Genomic DNA, 18,907 nt, shown 5'->3' on the forward strand with positions numbered 1-18,907 from the left:
TTTTGAATTGCAGTCTCCCGTAGGTGTCCCTTGAGAGTGGTTTTGAAAGTGGGTAGTGATCCACATTCCTTTACAGCTTTGGGTAGGGCGTTCCGGATTCGATCCCACTGTCTCTGTGGTGGTAGACAGACGCTTAGTCCGCTGCGCTACCCGGCCGCCCGGCTGCTGGGTCTTAACAAGGACATGGTTTATTGAATGCATATGCTGCACATGTTGCATTGCATCATCTAAAGATATGACTAGCCTAGCCAATCATGAAGAGGTGTAGTATGCCTCGCATCTATGACACGTTGTGGTCCATCAATATTATTTTAAAAGTCATGTTTTTCCCCTCATCAATGGTCCAATCATCTCTCCCTCCTGAGAAGTAGAGGAGTCTACTGGTGCTGAACAGGGAGGTGAAGGAGGGAGGGGGATAGAATTAGGTCTTCAGGTGATGGTGCTGAGCAGGGAGGTGAAGGGGAGGGAGGGGGAGGTCTTCAGGTGCTGAGCAGGGAGGTGAAGTCAAGTCATGTCAAGAGTTTTATTTGTCACGGCATACAAGTATACAATGAAATGCGGGTGGTCTTGCCCGCAACGATGTGCAATACAGTAGTAACAACATATAATAGAATCCAATAAAACAACGTTGTGCAATAAACATATAATAGAATCCAATAAAACAACATTGTGCAATAAACAGGTAACATAGTAGGGCATATCGGTATTTGTACATACGTTATTTACAGAGCATGGAGGTCCTTTGGTAGTGCATATACACTGTTACTGTTACTATACAATTTTTAAAAGTGACCTTTCCTTAGTGGCCATAAGTGTGGGCGTGTGCAGCATGAGTGTGTGCTTGCTCATGTTAAAGTGGCTGCTAGTGTGCGAGCGTGTCGTGTGTGTGCTCATGTGTGCTTGTGTGTGGAGAGTTCAGTGTTTTGTGGCACTCAGTGTTCAGTGTTCAAGGCTCTGATGGCCTGGGGGAAGAAGCTGAGCCGAAGCCTCTCTGTCCTAGTAGCAGGGGTTCGCAGGCGTCTGCCTGACCTCAGCAGCTGGAACAGGCTGTTGTTGGGGTGGTGAGGGTCTTTCATTATTCTGCAGGCTCTGGATTTGCACCTCTTGTTGTATAGAACCTGCAGGGGAGGTAGTGCAATACCCGTGGTACGCTCGGCTGAGCGCACCACTCTCTGTAGGGCCTTCTTGTCCTGTGCCGTGCTGTTTCCATACCAGGCAGTGATGTTTCCAGTCAAGATGCTCTCTACAGCTCCGGAGTAGAAGGACTGGAGTATCTTCCCAGATACTCTGAACTTCCTTAACTGTCTCAGGTGGTAGAGGCGCTGCTTCGCCTTTTTTACAACTGAGTCTATGTGTGTTGTCCATGTCAGATCCTCTTCACCTTCCAGGTGGTGAAGGAGGGAGGGGGAGGTCTTCAGGTGCTGAGCAGGGAGGTGAAGGAGACAGAAGGAGTCTTCAGGTGGTGGGCTTGTGTTGGGAGGTGAAGGAGACAGGAGGAGTCTTCAGGAGGTGGGGTTGTGTTGGGAGGTGAAGGAGACAGGAGGAGTCTTCAGGAGGTGGGGTTGTGTTGGGAGGTAAAGGAGACAGGAGGAGTCTTCAGGAGGTGGGGTTGTGTTGGGAGGTGAAGGAGACAGGAGGAGTCTTCAGGTGGTGGGCTTGTGTTGGGAGGTGAAGGAGACAAGAGGAGTCTTCAGGTGGTGGGCTTGTGTTGGGAGGTGAAGGAGACAGGAGGAGGTCTTCAGGTGGTGGGGTTGTGTTGGGAGGTGAAGGAGACAGGAGGAGGTCTTCAGGAGGTGGGGTTGTGTTGGGAGGTGAAGGAGACAGGAGGAGGTCTTCAGGAGGTGGGGTTGTGTTGGGAGGTGAAGGAGACAGGAGGAGTAGTGCATCAATGGGCTCTGTTGACGAGTTTGATGGCTGCGGTAGCGGTTTCCAAACCGCATCAGCGGGAAGAGTCCATGGTTGGGGTGATTAAGGTCCTTGATATAAATATCCTGGATGGAGGGAAGCTCACATCCACAGATTTTTTGGGCTGTCCTCACGTTGACAGGCTGGTAAAGGTGATATTGATGTCCTCCCAGGTGTACAGTAGATGTCAAACACGGAGGCAGAACATCCTTCACTTCGGGTCCAAACTGCTCTTCAGATTACTTTATTCACCATATTGTATATACAAATGGAACGTGATTCGACATTACAGTGCATGATTTTTTTTCACAATAAGAATAACATAATAATAAATAAGTGCATAACAGGACAGAACAGTGAGACAACAATAAGGCTGTAAAGTGCAGTGGTTGGGGACATGGATACAGTGCAGCACAGTTCAAGTCCAGAGGTCCAGCCCTAGCAGCTCGCCATAGAGGGGGGGGGGGGGGGGGGCACCTGACTCTATGTCTATGTCTATGGCGGGACTTTAATGTCTTGGGCAGCTCTTTGTCCTCCATTAAAGTAATTCAACATTTGTCCCTGACGTGTCTCCTAGGCTTTTAGTCACACTGACGCATACGTATTATTGTGTGATTTGCGATGATATGAGATTATAATAAGACTTTTATCAAGTGATTCATTCAAATGAGTCATCGAATGAGTAATTTCTCCCCCTAAAAGAACACACAGTGGCATATCTGATGATCAAAGATCATATCTGATGATCAAAGTAAAATCAGTTCCTTCTCCTGCTTACTAACCTGCCATTACAGGATGGTCATACATGAGAGATCCTCTCTCTCTCTCTCTCTCTCTCTCTCTCTCTCTCTCTCTCTCTCTCTCTCTCTCTCTCTCTCTCTCTCTCTCTCTCTTATCTGTTTTTCACTGTCTTCTTATTGATTTTTTCAAATTCCTCGTCTTACCTCATTTACCCCCTCTGTTCTCTCTCTCTTTCTTTCTCTCTCTCTTCCTCTTTCTCTCTCTCTCTCTCTCTCTCTCTCTCTCTTTCTCTATCTGTTCTCTCTTTCTCTATCTCTCTCTTTCTTTCTTCTCTGTATCCCCCCTTCTTCTCTTCCCCTCTCTCTCTCTCTCTTGCTCATATCTCTCTCTCCACCCACCCCTCTCTTCCCCTCTATTTCTCCCTTCCTCTGTTCCCCCCCCTCTCCCTTTCTCTCTCTCTCTCTCTCCCTCTCTCTTTTGCTGGCTCAGTGTAATGTGATGCAGCAGTGGTGTTGACAGGCTCCCTGTTTTGGCACTCCACTATCCCTGCTCCGTTCTGGTTGCTAGGCAACCCATCTCAGACCCATCTCTGTGCTGCACCCCCCTCTCCTCCGGCGTGTGGTGCGGGAGCCCCTCCCCCCCAGAAGAGTCCTCTTCCCCACTCAGAGCGTACACACAAAAATAAGAATAATTTACACACTCACCTGTGAGCTGCCCCAGTGTTACCCCAGTGTTACCCCAGTGCTATCCTAGTGCTATCATAGTGCTATCATAATGCTATCATAGTGCTATCCTAGTGCTATCCTAGTGCTATCCTAGTGCTATCCTAGTGCTATCCTAGTGCTATCCCAGTGCTATCCTAGTGCTATCCTAGTGCTATCCTAGTGCTATCCTAGTGCTATCCTAGTGCTATCCTAGTGCTATCCTAGTGCCATCCTAGTGCTATCATAGTGCTATCCTAGTGCTATCCTAGTGCTATCATAGTGCTATCCTAGTGCTATCATAGTGCTATCCTAGTGCTATCCTAGTGCTATCATAGTGCTATCCTAGTGCTATCATAGTGCTATCATAGTGCTATCCTAGTGCTATCATAGTGCTATCCTAGTGCTATCATAGTGCTATCCTAGTGCTATTCTAGTGCTATCCTAGTGCTATCCTAGTGCTATCATAGTGCTATCCTAGTGCTATCATAGTGCTATCCTAGTGCTATCATAGTGCTATCCTAGTGCTATCATAGTGCTATCCTAGTGCTATCATAGTGCTGTCATAGTGCTATCCTAGTGCTATCCTAGTGCTATCCTAGTGCTATCCTAGTGCTATCATAGTGCTATCATAGTGCTATCCCAGTGCTATCATAGTGCTATCATAGTGCTATCATAGTGCTATCCCAGTGCTATCATAGTGCTATCATAGTGCTATCATAGTGCTATCCTAGTGCTATCATAGTGCTATCATAGTGCTATCATAGTGCTATCATAGTGCTATCATAGTGCTATCCTAGTGCTATCATAGTGCTATCATAGTGCTATCCTAGTGCTATCCTAGTGCTATCATAGTGCTATCCTAGTGCTATCATAGTGCTATCATAGTGCTATCCTAGTGCTATCATAGTGCTATCATAGTGCTATCATAGTGCTATCATAGTGATATCCTAGTGCTATCATAGTGCTATCCCAGTGCTATCCCAGTGCTATCATAGTGATATCATAGTGCTATCCTAGTGCTATCCCAGTGCTATCTCAGTGCTATCCCAGTGCTATCATAGTGCTATCATAGTGCTATCCTAGTGCTATCATAGTGCTATCATAGTGCTATCATAGTGCTATCCTAGTGCTATCATAGTGCTATCCTAATGCTATCCCAGTGCTATCATAGTGATATCCTAGTGCTATCCTAGTGCTATCCTAATGCTATCATAGTGCTATCATAGTGCTATCATAGTGCTATCCCAGTGCTATCCCAGTGCTATCATAGTGCTATCCTAGTGCTATCATAGTGCTATCCCAGTGCTATCATAGTGCTATCATAGTGCTATCATAGTGCTATCATAGTGCTATCCTAGTGCTATCATAGTGCTATCATAGTGATATCCTAGTGCTATCCTAGTGCTATCATAGTGCTATCATAGTGCTATCATAGTGCTATCCTAGTGCTATCCTAGTGCTATCATAGTGCTATCATAGTGCTACTCAAGTGCTATCCTAGTGCTAACCTAGTGCTATCATAGTGCTATCATAGTGCTATCATAGTGCTATCATAGTGCTATCCTAGTGCTATCATAGTGCTATCCTAGTGCTATCCTAGTGCTATCCTAGTGTTACCCCAGTGCTATCCTAGTGATATCATAGTGCTATCCTAGTGCTATCCTAGTGCTATCCTAGTGTTACCCCAGTGCTATCCTAGTGATATCATAGTGCTATCCTAGTGCTATCCTAGTGCTATCCTAGTGTTACCCCAGTGCTATCCTAGTGCTATCCAAGTGCTATCATAGTGCTATCCCAGTGCTATCCCAGTGCTATCATAGTGATATCATAGTGCTATCATAGTGCTATCCCAGTGCTATCCTAGTGCTATCATAGTGCTATCATAGTGCTATCATAGTGCTATCATACTGCTATCATAGTGCTATCCTAGTGCTATCATAGTGCTATCATAGTGCTATCATAGTGCTATCATAGTGCTATCCCAGTGCTATCCCAGTGCTATCCTAGTGCTATCATAGTGCTATCCCAGTGCTATCCTAGTGCTATCATAGTGCTATCATAGTGCTATCCCAGTGCTATCCCAGTGCTATCATAGTGCTATCCCAGTGCTATCCCAGTGCTATCATAGAGCTATCTTAGTGCTATCATAGTGCTATCATAGAGCTATCTTAGTGCTATCATAGTGCTATCCTAGTGCTATCCTAGTGCTATCATAGTGCTATCCCAGTGCTATCCCAGTGCTATCATAGTGCTATCATAGAGCTATCTTAGTGCTATCATAGTGCTATCATAGTGCTATCATAGTGCTATCATAGTGCTATCATAGAGCTATCTTAGTGCTATCATAGAGCTATCCTAGTGCTATCATAGAGCTATCATAGTGCTATCATAGTGCTATCATAGTGCTATCATAGAGCTATCTTAGTGCTATCATAGAGCTATCCTAGTGCTATCCTAATGCTATCATAGTGCTACTCAAGTGCTATCTTAGTGCTATCATAGAGCTATCCTAATGCTATCATAGTGCTACTCAAGTGCTATCTTAGTGCTATCATAGAGCTATCCTAATGCTATCATAGAGCTATCCTAATGCTATCATAGTGCTACTCAAGTGCTATGCTAGTGCTATCCTAGTGCTATCCCAGTGCTGAACATCAGTCCAGGACTCGGACTGGAGTACTACGACACTGGTAACAAGGTGTTCAGAGGAGAGTCACCTCTGCTTTCTACCTGCTGAGTCAGCAGCACCTCGGCCACAGAGCCGCAGCGGGGGCCCCAGAGGTCAGCGGGGGCCCCAGAGGTCAGCGTGGCACGTGTGTGGCAGAAGGTTGCCGGTTCGATCCCTTCAAAGACCGTCTCCCCTCCTGCATTTTACATGTACCTTCACATTTAGTTATTTAGCTGAACGCCTTTATCCAAAGCGACTTACATATTGTGAACAACAAGTCAGCAGTAAGGGTACATCTCTGGCAGCTAAGGGTCAGTGGCAATGTTTGTCAAATATAGTGAACTTGAATTTGAGTGCATAGTAGTATAGACATATTAGCAGGATAGGTAGTAGTATAAGTATAGTAGTATAGACATGTTAGCAGGATAGGTAGTAGTATAAGTATAGTAGTATAGACATGTTAGCAGGATAGGTAGTAGTATAAGTATAGTAGTATAGACATATTAGCAGGATAGGTAGTAGTATAAGTATAGTAGTATAGACATGTTAGCAGGATAGGTAGTAGTATAAGTATAGTAGTATAGACATATTAGCAGGATAGTAATATAAGTATAGTAGTATAGACATATTAGCAGGATAGGTAGTAGTATAAGTATAGTAGTATAGACATGTTAGCAGGATAGTAATATAAGTATAGTAGTATAGACATGTTAGCAGGATAGGTAGTAGTATAAGTATAGTAGTATAGACATATTAGCAGGATAGGTAGTAGTATAAGTATAGTAGTATAGACATGTTAGCAGGATAGGTAGTAGTATAAGTATAGTAGTATAGACATATTAGCAGGATAGGTAATAGTATAAGTATAGTAGTATAGACATGTTAGCAGGATAGGTAGTAGTATAAGTATAGTAGTATAGACATATTAGCAGGATAGGTAGTAGTATAAGTATAGTATAGACCTTACAGCCTGGTGTGACAATAACAACCTGGCGCTCAATACAGTATAAAGAAAACAAGAGAGATCATAGTGGATTTTTAGAAAATCAAGGCCTGACCACTCCCCTCTGCTCATCAACAACGAGGTAGTGGAGAGGGTCACTGAGTTCAAGTTCCTGGGTCTCAGTGTGAGTGAGACCCTGTCCTGGAGCACCAACACCGCCTCAGTGATCGGGAAAGCCCAGCAACGCCTATACTATCTAAGGAAGCTGAAGCAGGCTGGCCTGCCACGAAATCTCCTTGTCAACTTTTACCATTGTGCGGTTGAGAGTGTGCTGACCTACGGTGTGTCTGTGTGGTTCGCCAGCTGCACAAAGGCAGAGCAAGAGGCTCTACAGAGGGTGGTGAAGGCGGCAGGCAGGATCGTCGGGACTCCTCTACCAAACATCACCTCCGTCTTCACCTCCCGCTGCCTCCACCGCTCCAAATGTATCATCAAGGACCAGTCGCACCCAGCACATCACCTCTTTCAGCTCCTTCCCTCAGGGAGGAGATACCGGTCCATACATGCCAAGAGTACAAGATTTAAGAACAGCTTTTTCCCCCAAGCAGTCAGACTGTTAAATGCTCATTGACTGTCCCCTCACGTGCACCATGCACTTACCTGGACTTTATAATCACTGATTACCACCCATCATGCACTTTATTATTTAAAATATTCTGTTATGTACAGTGTTATATGTGTTATGTGTTCATGTATGTATATATTGTATATTGTACTACGGTCTGTGGGAGCTCCCCTGAAATTTCGTTGTATACTGTGCAATGACAATTAAAAGTCTATTCTATTCTATTCTATAGTAGTATAGACATGTTAGCAGGATAGGTAGTAGTATAAGTATAGTAGTATAGACATGTTAGCAGGATAGGTAGTAGTATAAGTAGTAGCATAGGACTGATTGATTGATTGAAAACTTTATTAACAGATTTCAGAATGGGTACAGTACAGTACAGCTCAATACATACAATTGTTAAGGGGATGCAGACCAGAGAAAGACTTTCGTCTTGTTTACATCAGGGTCCCCCATTTTCAATTCATCATAACATATATGACATACATGACATACAGATAGACAGTACTGCTACATCTATACATTTATGACATACCAGATTTGCAAATATAGTACTGTTTGTGATACGAAAAGAGTCCAGAAAAGAGAGTATATACATTTGACGTAGAAACTGTACATTGGAGGAGGTTGGGTAGGTGGGGGGGGGGGGCTGTACATTGGAGGTGGTTGAGTGGGTGCGGGGGGGGGGGGGGGGGAGGTTGGGTAGGAGGGGTGGGTGGGGGACACTGTACAACTGAACAAGCAAAACTGTACATTGGAATATTGACAAGACCATACTTGGTCATTTACTGTACATTGGGGGGGGTTGTGTTAGGACATTTACAGGGGCCAGTTTCGAATTTGCAGTCTCCCGTAGGTGTTTTTTTAGAGTGTTTTTGAAAGTGGGTAGTGATTCACATTCCTTTACAGCTTTGGGTAGGGCGTTCCACATTGATGTGGCATAATTGCAAAATGTGTTTAGTCCCTTGTTTGAGCCGAATCTGGGTTTAACATGATTTGTGGAGCTCCCTCTGGTGTTGTGATCGTGGTATTCACTGACCTTTGGGAAGTATTTTGACATGTACATGGGTACCTTGGTCGTGTAGTGTGTCTTGTAGACCAGGCCCATTGCAAGTTGCTGTACTCTGTCGTCTACTCTAAGCCATGGGGCTGCTCACCAAATTCACTATGGGCACTGGTAATAAAGATAAGATTCATAGGGAGATACGAGGCAATCCAATTATCTATAACTCTATCAGAGTGTGGCGACAGATTACCATCTACACAGGGAGAGGAGACCTAAGGTCATTGCTAATACCAATCTCTAGCAACCATGAATTTGGACCTGGGCGCAGTTCGGCCATCTTTAAGACCTGGCACTCACTCACTAGGGCTTCGTGTATTGGGGGATCTGTTTAGGGATGGTGGGTTGATGTCGTTTCAGCAATTGCAAACACAGTTTAACCTCCCAAGAGAATTTTTTTTTGGTTTCCTGCAAATACGACATTTTATTAACTCACTACAGCTGCCAACGCCACTGGGCTCCCTTTACAGTAAAAAACAGAGAATTTCTTATGCAACTGTAGTAAGGTATCACATTTCATTTCAGCGTTTTACTCACTGCTGTACTCACTGGACTCCCAGGAGTTACCATCCCTCCGCAAATGGGAAAGAGATTTTAACAGTGAATATATTGAAGACGACTGGCAGGAGGCCATTGACAATATAAAATTCTTCACAAATTACACATCACACCTGTGTTACTAAACAAAATGGACCGTTCAATATCTCCTTTATGTTCGAAATGTCAAACAGATCTGGGCACCAACTACTTTTGGGAATGTAAGTGTTTATCCAGGTTCTGGGGCCAAGTGGCACGTGAGTTAAGCGACATTTTCAAGGTGAAAATAAAGAAGGATCCGGGAGCTTTCTTACTGGGACTCCCATCAAAAGAAATTCATTTGACACCCTTACAATTCAAACTATTTGATAAACTTCTACTTTCAGCCCGGAAATGCATTCTGATAAACTGGATTAAGGATAAGCCTCCGTCTATACGAATGTGGTATAGAGAGATCTTCGGTGTGCTACCCCATGAAAGACGTTTCCTGCTGAAATTTCTCGGATCCTTCTAAAGGCCCAATGCCCCATTGTATGGACAGACTTAGGATAGAAACAAATATATATGTATGTCTACATGTGAATGGGCTCGAGGCAAGTGCAATACTGTACAGTGCCTGTCTTGGTTTGCTTTCCTTTTTGCTTGTTTTTCTTTTTGATTTGTTTTTGCCTGCTTATGGTGTGGATGATGGCATAGACTGGAGGAACCCCCCCCCCCCTTTGTCCCAATGTGTGTTTTTGTAATGTAAGTAACTGTATGTGAAACATATTTAGTTTTTAACAATAAAAATATATAATTAATTTTTTTAAATAAAGTAGTAGCATAGTAGTATAGACATATTAGCATGATAGGTAGTAGTATAAGTATAGTAGCGTAGCAGTATAGACATATTAGCAGGATAGGTAGTAGTATAAGTATAGTAGCGTAGCAGTATAGACATATTAGCAGGATAGGTAGTAGTATAAGTATAGTAGCGTAGCAGTATAGACATATTAGCATGATAGGTAGTAGTATAAGTATAGTAGCGTAGCGTAGCAGTATAGACATATTAGCATGATAGGTAGTAGTATAAGTATAGTAGCGTAGCGTAGCAGTATAGACATATTAGCATGATAGGTAGTAGTATAAGTATAGTAGCGTAGCGTAGCAGTATAGACATATTAGCAGGATAGGTAGTAGTATAAGTATAGTAGCATATTAGTATAGACATGTTAGCAGGATAGGTAGTAGTATAAGTATAGTAGCATAGTAGTAGGGTACATAATAGTAAAAGATTGAAGGTTGGTTTTAAAAATTTCAGATATTGTTCAGAAGTGTGTTTTTAGTAGACGGAAATTGGGCAGGTTTCAGCTGTCCTGACTGGTGGGAAGTTCGTTCCACCATTGTAGATAGCCTGCTTCTCTTTGATGACCCCCCAGGAGCTCAGATAGGAGTGAGTTTTGAGCAAGGCACTTACTGTAGTAACCCCCAACCTCTACAGCGGAGCTGCTCCGTGGTTGCACTGAATGTGTGTGCACTGCTGAATGTGTGCTTCAGTGAATCTATAGGGAGGTGTAGTGGTTACATTGTTGCTGTTTCCGGCCGGTCCACCTCGCAAAATTGCAACGTATTTCCCCATTGCCCATTTCTAAATCGTCTCGTTTAAAACAAATAAAGCATGAACATTGTGCATGGTGTACCTTTCTGTGCATATTCATCCACAATCTATAGCTCAACATGAAAATATTAGCAATTAATCGTAAAAAAAGAATCGCCAAATTTTATTTCAACCAAAAATGCTTAAACAATAATGTTATTCATTGGACCTGGCGTCAGACTACACCTCCCTATACCCAGGGTGAATAAAGGGTTGGAAAAAAACAAAAACAAAATCTATTCCCATCGTGGAAACGTGAAGGACCTGGCTGGTCCCCCAGACGTGCTGGGGTTTGGCACCGCTCTGCTCCATCTGCCACGAGGAGAGGAGCACAGAGCGGCAGGGCTTCCTTCCACCGACACGCTGCCAGAAGCCGCTACTACTACTACTACTACTACTACTACTACTACTACTACTACTACTACTACTACTACTACTACTACTACTACTACTACTACTACTACTACTACTACTACTATTACTACTACTACTACTACTACTACTACTACTACTACTACTACTACTACTACTACTACTACTACTACTACTATTGCTGCTACTACTACTATTGATACTACTACTACTACTACTACTACTACTACTACTACTACTACTACTACTACTACTACTACTACTACTACTACTACTACTATTGCTGCTACTACTACTATTGATACTACTACTACTACTACTACTACTACTACTACTACTACTACTACTACTACTACTACTACTACTACTACTACTACTACTACTACTACTACTACTACTACTACTACTATTACTACTACTACTACTACTACTACTACTACTACTACTACTACTACTACTACTACTACTACTACTACTACTACTACTACTACTACTACTACTACTACTACTACTACTACTATTACTACTACTACTACTACTATGGCAAGCCGTTTTAACATTTATTCCCATTTTCTAGCTAGCTGGGTACCTAGCTAGCTCATTCACAAGGACAATTTTGCGAATGAACTAGCTGGGTACCCAACTAGCTCATTCGCAAAGATGACCTAGCTAGCTGGGTACCCAGCTAGTTCAATCACAAAGACACATTCGCGAATGAGCTAGCTCACTACCTAGGCTGCAAATGTGTCAGCTAGCTGGGTACCCAGCTAGCTAGGTAGCACGTGTCTTAGCTAGTTAACTAGCTGGCTTTGTCCCATAGGCTTTACACCAAATTTTGCCTCAGCTAGTAGCTAGCTCATTCGCAAAATGGTACTTGCGAATGAGCTAGCTGGGTACCCAGCTAGCTAATGTGTCAGCTAGCTGGGTACCCAGCTAGCTCATTCGCAAGGACCATTTTGCGAATGAGCTAGTTGGGTACCCAGCTAGCTAATGTGTTTTTGCAAATGAACTAGCTGGGTACCTAGCTAGCTCATTCGCAAGGACCATTTTGCGAATGAGCTAGTTGGGTACCCAGCTAGCTAATGTGTTTTTGCAAATGAACTAGCTGGGTACCCAGCTAGCTCATTCACAAAATAGTCCTTGTGAATGAGCTAGCTAGGTACCCAGCTAGTTCATTCGCAAAGACACATTAGCTAGCTGGGTACCTAGCTAGCTCATTCCCAAAATACTCCTTGTGAATGAGCTAGCTAGGTACCCAGCTAGTTCATTCGCAAAGACACATTAGCTAGCTGGGTACCCAACTAGCTAGCTTGTCTTTGCGAATCAGCTAGCTGGGTAGCTAGCTAGCTCATTTGCAAGGACACATTTGTGAATGAGCTAGTTGGTTAACCAGCTAGCTGATTCATGAGTGTTTGGGGGCGGGGGGTGTTGGTGTTTGGGGGCGAGGACCAGGCCAGCAAGGCCTCACCTCCATACTAGTATAGCTGGGCAGGCATAACAGAGTGTGAATGAGCTAGTTCGTTAACGAGCTAGCTCATTCGCAAGGACACATTTGTGAATGAGCTAGTTCGTTAACCAGCTAGCTCATTCGCAAAGACCATTTTGTGAATGAGCTAGCTGGGTACCCAACTAGCTCATTCGCAAAGATGACCTAGCTAGCTGGGTACCCAGCTAGCTAATGTGTCTTTGCGAATGAACTAGCTGGGTACCTAGCTAGCTCATTCACAGGAACAATTTTGCGAATGAACTAGCTAGGTACCCAACTAGCTCATTCGCAAAGATGACCTAGCTAGCTGGGTACCCAGCTAGCTAATGTGTCTTTGCGAATGAACTAGCTGGGTACCTAGCTAGCTCATTCACAGGAACAATTTTGCGAATGAACTAGCTAGGTACCCAACTAGCTCATTCGCAAAGATTACCTAGCTAGCTGGGTACCCAGCTAGTTCATTCGCAAAGACACATTTGCGAATGAGCTAGCTCACTACCTAGGTTGCAAATGTGTCAGCTAGCTGGGTACCCAGCTAGCTAGGTAGCACGTGTTTTAGCTAGTTAACTAGCCGGCTTTGTCCCATAGGCTTTACACCAAATTTTGCCTCAGCTAGTAGCTAGCTCATTCGCAAAATGGTACTTGCGAATGAGCTAGCTGGGTACCCAGCTAGCTGACACATTAGCTAGCTGGGTACCCAGCTAGCTCATTCGCAAGGACCATTTTGCGAATGAACTAGCTGGGTACCCAACTAGTTCATTCGCAAAGATGACCTAGCTAGCTGGGTACCCAGCTAGTTCATTCGCAAGGACCATTTTGCGAATGAACTAGCTGGGTACCCAACTAGTTCATTCGCAAAGATGACCTAGCTAGCTGGGTACCCAACTAGTTCATTCGCAAAGATGACCTAGCTAGCTGGGTACCCAGCTAGTTCATTCGCAAGGACCATTTTGCGAATGAACTAGCTGGGTACCCAACTAGTTCATTCGCAAAGATGACCTAGCTAGCTGGGTACCCAACTAGTTCATTCGCAAAGATGACCTAGCTAGCTGGGTACCCAGCTAGTTCATTCGCAAGGATCATTTTGCGAATGAGCTAGTTGGGTACCCAGCTAGTTCATTCGCAACCTGCGAATGAACTAGTTGGGTACCCAGCTAGTTCATTCGCAACCTGCGAATGAACTAGCTGGGATGAGTAGCAACGTCTGGGGGCGGACGTCTAGGGGCGTGGTACATGACGTAGCTGCTGGTATTTGCATTTCAATGATAGGGCAAATTTGATTGGGTCATTCTGAAGTCTGGGGGCAGGGCTAGGCATACAGAATACGCTACAGCCCTTTCCGTGAGTAGGGGGTATCTGCAGAGCCGCAGAGCCAGGCTGGACGGGTTGGAGGCGGTCTGGACAAGTATTAGTGGTCTGGACAAGTATTTGCACCTCTGCGCACCATTTTCAACTTCACTTTCGTCTCGTTTACATAGGTACATAGACAGTAATGTTACATCTAGACATTTATGACATGTAATAGAGTAAACTTGTAAATAGACAGTAATGTTACATCTAGACATACCAGATCTAGTAATAATAATAATAATAATAGTCCCTCAAACTGCAGGACATGTAAACAGTCAAGTTGCAGAACAACTGTTTGCACAAATGAGAAAGAACAATTACTTTTTAACGCAGCAACTACCATCGACCCATCTGTTCCTGATGAGAAACATCCTAGAACACTTCAACAACAACTATATGAATTGAAAATGGGGGACCCTGATGGAAACAAGACAAACGTCTTTCTCAGGTCTGCATCCCCTTAACAATTGTATGTATTGAGCCGTACTGTATTGTACCCATTCTGCAATCTGTTAAATAAAGTTTTCATTCATTCATTCATTCAACAAAAACAAGAAGCGAATGGACAACATCAAAAAGTTATTTGGGACGACAGCGGTGGCAATAAACAGCTACCACCAGGCTGTATTGGGTACATTTTCTACTTGCACTTGCATTAAAGATATTTAATGCATTAATCCTGTTTTTAATTGATCTAGGAAATAATGTATAAATGTCTTCATTCATCAAGTTCACTGTTCCTTACTAAGCTGTGTTTGTCATCTGCTTACAGTGTCACATATATGTACAGTTTATTCCTACTCCTATCCAAGCTCCGGGAGGGTCATCAAAGAGAAGTCGGGTCATCAAAGAGAAGTCGCCTATTCTTAGTCCTTGCCCCACAATGGTGGAATGAACTACCCACCCCAGTTAGGACAGCCGAATCCCGTCTAATCTTTCGCCGTCGACTAAAGACTCACTACTTCAACCATTATCTAAATAAAAAAAATCTAACCCTAACTAACCTTACTGTCATGCACTTGTCCTAATAAACTAACCTACACTGTAGCACTCGACACTTTATGAACATTGTTACTGAGACGAAAGTTAAGTTTACTCTATTATTACTAGATCTGGTATGTCATAAATGTCTAGATGTACACTTTATGAACATTGTTACTGAGACGAAAGTTAAGTTTACTCTATTATTGAGATCTGGTATGTCTAGAGATGTAACATTACTGTCTATGTACACATCATGTCTAGATGTACACTTTATGAACATTGTTACTGAGACGAAAGTTAAGTTTACTCTATTATTACTAGATCTGGTATGTCTAGATGTAACATTACTGTCTATTTACAAGTTTACTCTATTATTACATGTCATAAATGTCTAGATGTAACATTACTGTCTATGTACCTATGTAAACGAGACGAAAGTGAAGTTGAAAATGGTGCGCAGTAGTGCAAATACTTGTCCAGACCACTAATACTTGTCCAGACCGCCTCCAACTCCATCAACTAGGCTGCAGTAAAAAACTTAAAACCAGATTCTCAAACATAAACATAAAGACGGACAACACGCTCATCACAGACAAGCTGGATGTAGCCAATTACTTAAACATCTTCTTCACAAACATAGCCACAACACTGGTAAACAAACTACCCTCCCACTCAGGGCATTATGGGGTAGAACACATAGTAGCATACTACAAAAACCTAGGGGTCCACAAAGACGACTTCAAACTTGAAATGGTAACAACCGATGAGGTACTCAAAAAATTGAGCGCCCTCCAACCTAACAAGGCCACTGGCCATGACAACATCCCCTCCAAATTCCTCAGAGACGCAGCAGCCGCCATCACCCCAGTCATCACACACATAATAAACCTCTCTATAAAACAGGGGCACGTCCCCAAGGACTTCAAAATTGCGAGAGTGACCCCTCTACACAAAAAGGGCAGCAAATTAGACCCAGGCAACTACCGCCCTGTTTCTATTCTTACCTCCATCTCGAAAGTCATGGAGAAAATAGTCTACGAACAGGTCGAAAAGTACCTGGCGGAAAAAAACCTAATCTACGAATTCCAATCTGGCTTCAGAACGTCCCACTCCACTGACACATGCCTCCTCTATTTGAACGACCACATCAAACAAGAGGTGGACGCTGGCAAATACTGCGGCATGGTCATGCTGGACCTACAAAAGGCCTTCGACACTGTCAATCACTCCATTCTAATGGACAAGCTAAAAGCAATTGGTTTTGATAGCCTATCAGTGAGCTGGATGCAATCCTACCTGGAGGGGAGAGAACAGATGGTAGAGGTAAACGGTACTCTATCCCCCCCCCTCACAGTGAGCTGTGGTGTTCCACAAGGAAGCATACTAGGACCGCTACTCTTCCTAATTTATGCAAATGACATGTCGTCAGCCTGTGACTGCAACTTGTTCCTGTTTGCGGACGACTCAGCCCTGCTGGTCTCTGACAAGAACAAATTGCAGGTTGAAAAAACCCTCAGCACGGAACTAGGCAAAATCTGCATATGGCTCGCTGATAACAAACTATCATTACACATGGGCAAAACAGAGTCCATTCTCTTCGGTTCAAATAACAAACTCAGCAAGACCGACGGCTTCTCAGTTACAGTGGGTGACAATATTGTCACAAGGAAAGACGAAATTACCTACCTGGGTTCCATCCTAGAGGCAAATCTTTCCTGTGACAAAATGGCATCCAATGTAATAAAAAAAGTCAACCAACGAACTAGATTCTTGTACCGGATCTCCTCTCTGGTAAACAAGAATACCCTGAGGACTCTGGCAGGAGCACTCATTCAAGGGTACTATGACTATGCGTGCACCTCATGGTACCAAAGCACCTCAAAGGCGCTTAAAACAAAATTACAAACATCACAAAACAAACTGGTCAGACTACTACTTGACCTGAACCCCAGAACCCACCTCACCCCTGCCCACTTTGCCAACCTAGGATGGCTTAGAGTAGACGACAGAGTACAGCAACTTGCAATGGGCCTGGTCTACAAGATACACTATACGACCGGGGTGCCCATGTACATGTCAAAATACTTCCCAAAGGTCAGTGAATACCACAACCACTACACCAGAGGAAGCTCAACAAATCATGTTAAACCCAGATTCGGCTCAAACAAGGGACTAAACACGTTTCGCAATTATGCCACAACAATGTGGAACGCCCTACCCAAAGCTGTAAAGGAATGTGAATCCCTGCCCACATTCAAAACCGCCCTCAAAGAGCACCTACGGGAGGCTGCAATTCGAAACTGGCCACCGTAAATGCCCAAAACCCCCACCACCTCCTAATAGACAGTCTCCTCCCCACCGCATGTATATATTCCCTCCCCGCCGTATGTATATTCCCCTCCCACCCACCCACCCCCTCCTAATGTACAGTCCCCTCCCCATCATATGTATATACTCTGTCAGGATCTAGGGGTAACAGTACTGTATATTTGAATACCGCCTATGTCACAAATGTATCAGTACTAAATACCTATATGTCCCTATGCCATAAATGTCATGTATGTTATGTATGTCATAAATGTCTATATGAATTGAAAATGGGGGACCCTGATGGAAACAAGACAAACGTCTTTCTCAGGTCTGCATCCCCTTAACAATTGTATGTATTGAGCCGTACTGTATTGTACCCATTCTGCAATCTGTTAAATAAAGTTTTCATTCATTCATTCATTCATTCATTCATTCATTCATTCAACCCGTCCAGCCTGGCTCTGCGGCTCTGCAGATACCCCCTATTGCTTTCCGTGCACCCCGGTTCTGTTTATAGTCCCCAGCTCAACAAATTATGTGTTTTAAAATATGTTGCGACCGTCGGATTGTTGTTAAAAACGGAGGGATACTAGCTAAGGTGTGCGGGAGTTGGCGTATATAAGTTGATTGCTTTAAAACGGAGAGAAATTTCGTATTTACGCTGTTGTACGGGCTGATGGACGAAAATCTTTGGTTTTAGCCTAACGTATGGGGTGGTGTTCAATTCGCGAGCGGGTAAGGGGCCTACGTAATGTTTAAAGAACAACATCTAAGGTTATGTGGAATTTACAAATCTAGATGTGAAGAAAGATTTTGAAAAGATGTTTTAATTTTCTTTTAAATTGGATAAGTTGCCGATGAGGAATCGTTAAAGGACGTGGCGAGGAGAGATGACGTGTGTTCGCTTCGGGTTTGCGCGATGAGCTCTGGGTATCGTAGTTTTAGTGTTTAAAGTTATGCCGTGTTTGTGAATGTTAAATGTGGGGAATGTTTGTGCTGCTGTGACACATTAAAGAACAACATCTAAGGTTATGTGGAATTTATAAATCTAGATGTGAAGAAAGATTTTGAAAAGATGTTTTAATTTTCTTTTAAATTAGATAAGTTGCCGATGAGGAATGTTAAAGGACGTGGCGAGGAGAGATGACGTATGTTCGCTTCCGGTTTGCGCGATGAGCTCTGGGTATCGTAGTTTTAGTGTTTAACGTTAAGCAGTGTTTGTGAATGTTAAATGTGGGGAATGTTTGTGCTGCTGTGACACATTAAAGAACAACATCTAAGGTTATGTGGAATTTACAAATCTAGATGTGAAGAAAGATTTTGAAAAGATGTTTTAATTTTCTGTTAAATTAGATAAGTTGCCGGATAAATTGCGATCGTTTTACCGGAAGTGGTCACGGACTCACGGCTTCTCAAACTACATTGTTCTACCGTCAACAATGTATTGAATGGTCGGGAGAAACACACATCAAAATGGGTGAGTAAATAAGCTGACAATATTAGCATAGATGAATAAATAGCTAACGTTATCCAGTTGACATTACAGATCATAGCTTTCATAACGTCAGCTAACGTTAACG

The 18,907-nt window shown here is 43.4% G+C and overlaps 1 protein-coding gene across 1 annotated transcript in view; it reads left to right on the forward strand.

Annotated features, from left to right (window-relative positions):
* Nucleotides 1-18,907, forward strand: part of LOC311232885 (disks large homolog 4-like) — a gene marked incomplete at both ends in the record, with an annotated part of 412,013 nt that overhangs the window by 237,486 nt on the left and 155,620 nt on the right.

Source organism: Notolepis coatsorum (assembly GCF_963971535.1).
Source record: "Notolepis coatsorum genome assembly, chromosome: 8".
Classification (NCBI taxonomy): Eukaryota; Metazoa; Chordata; class Actinopteri; order Aulopiformes; family Paralepididae; genus Notolepis; species Notolepis coatsorum.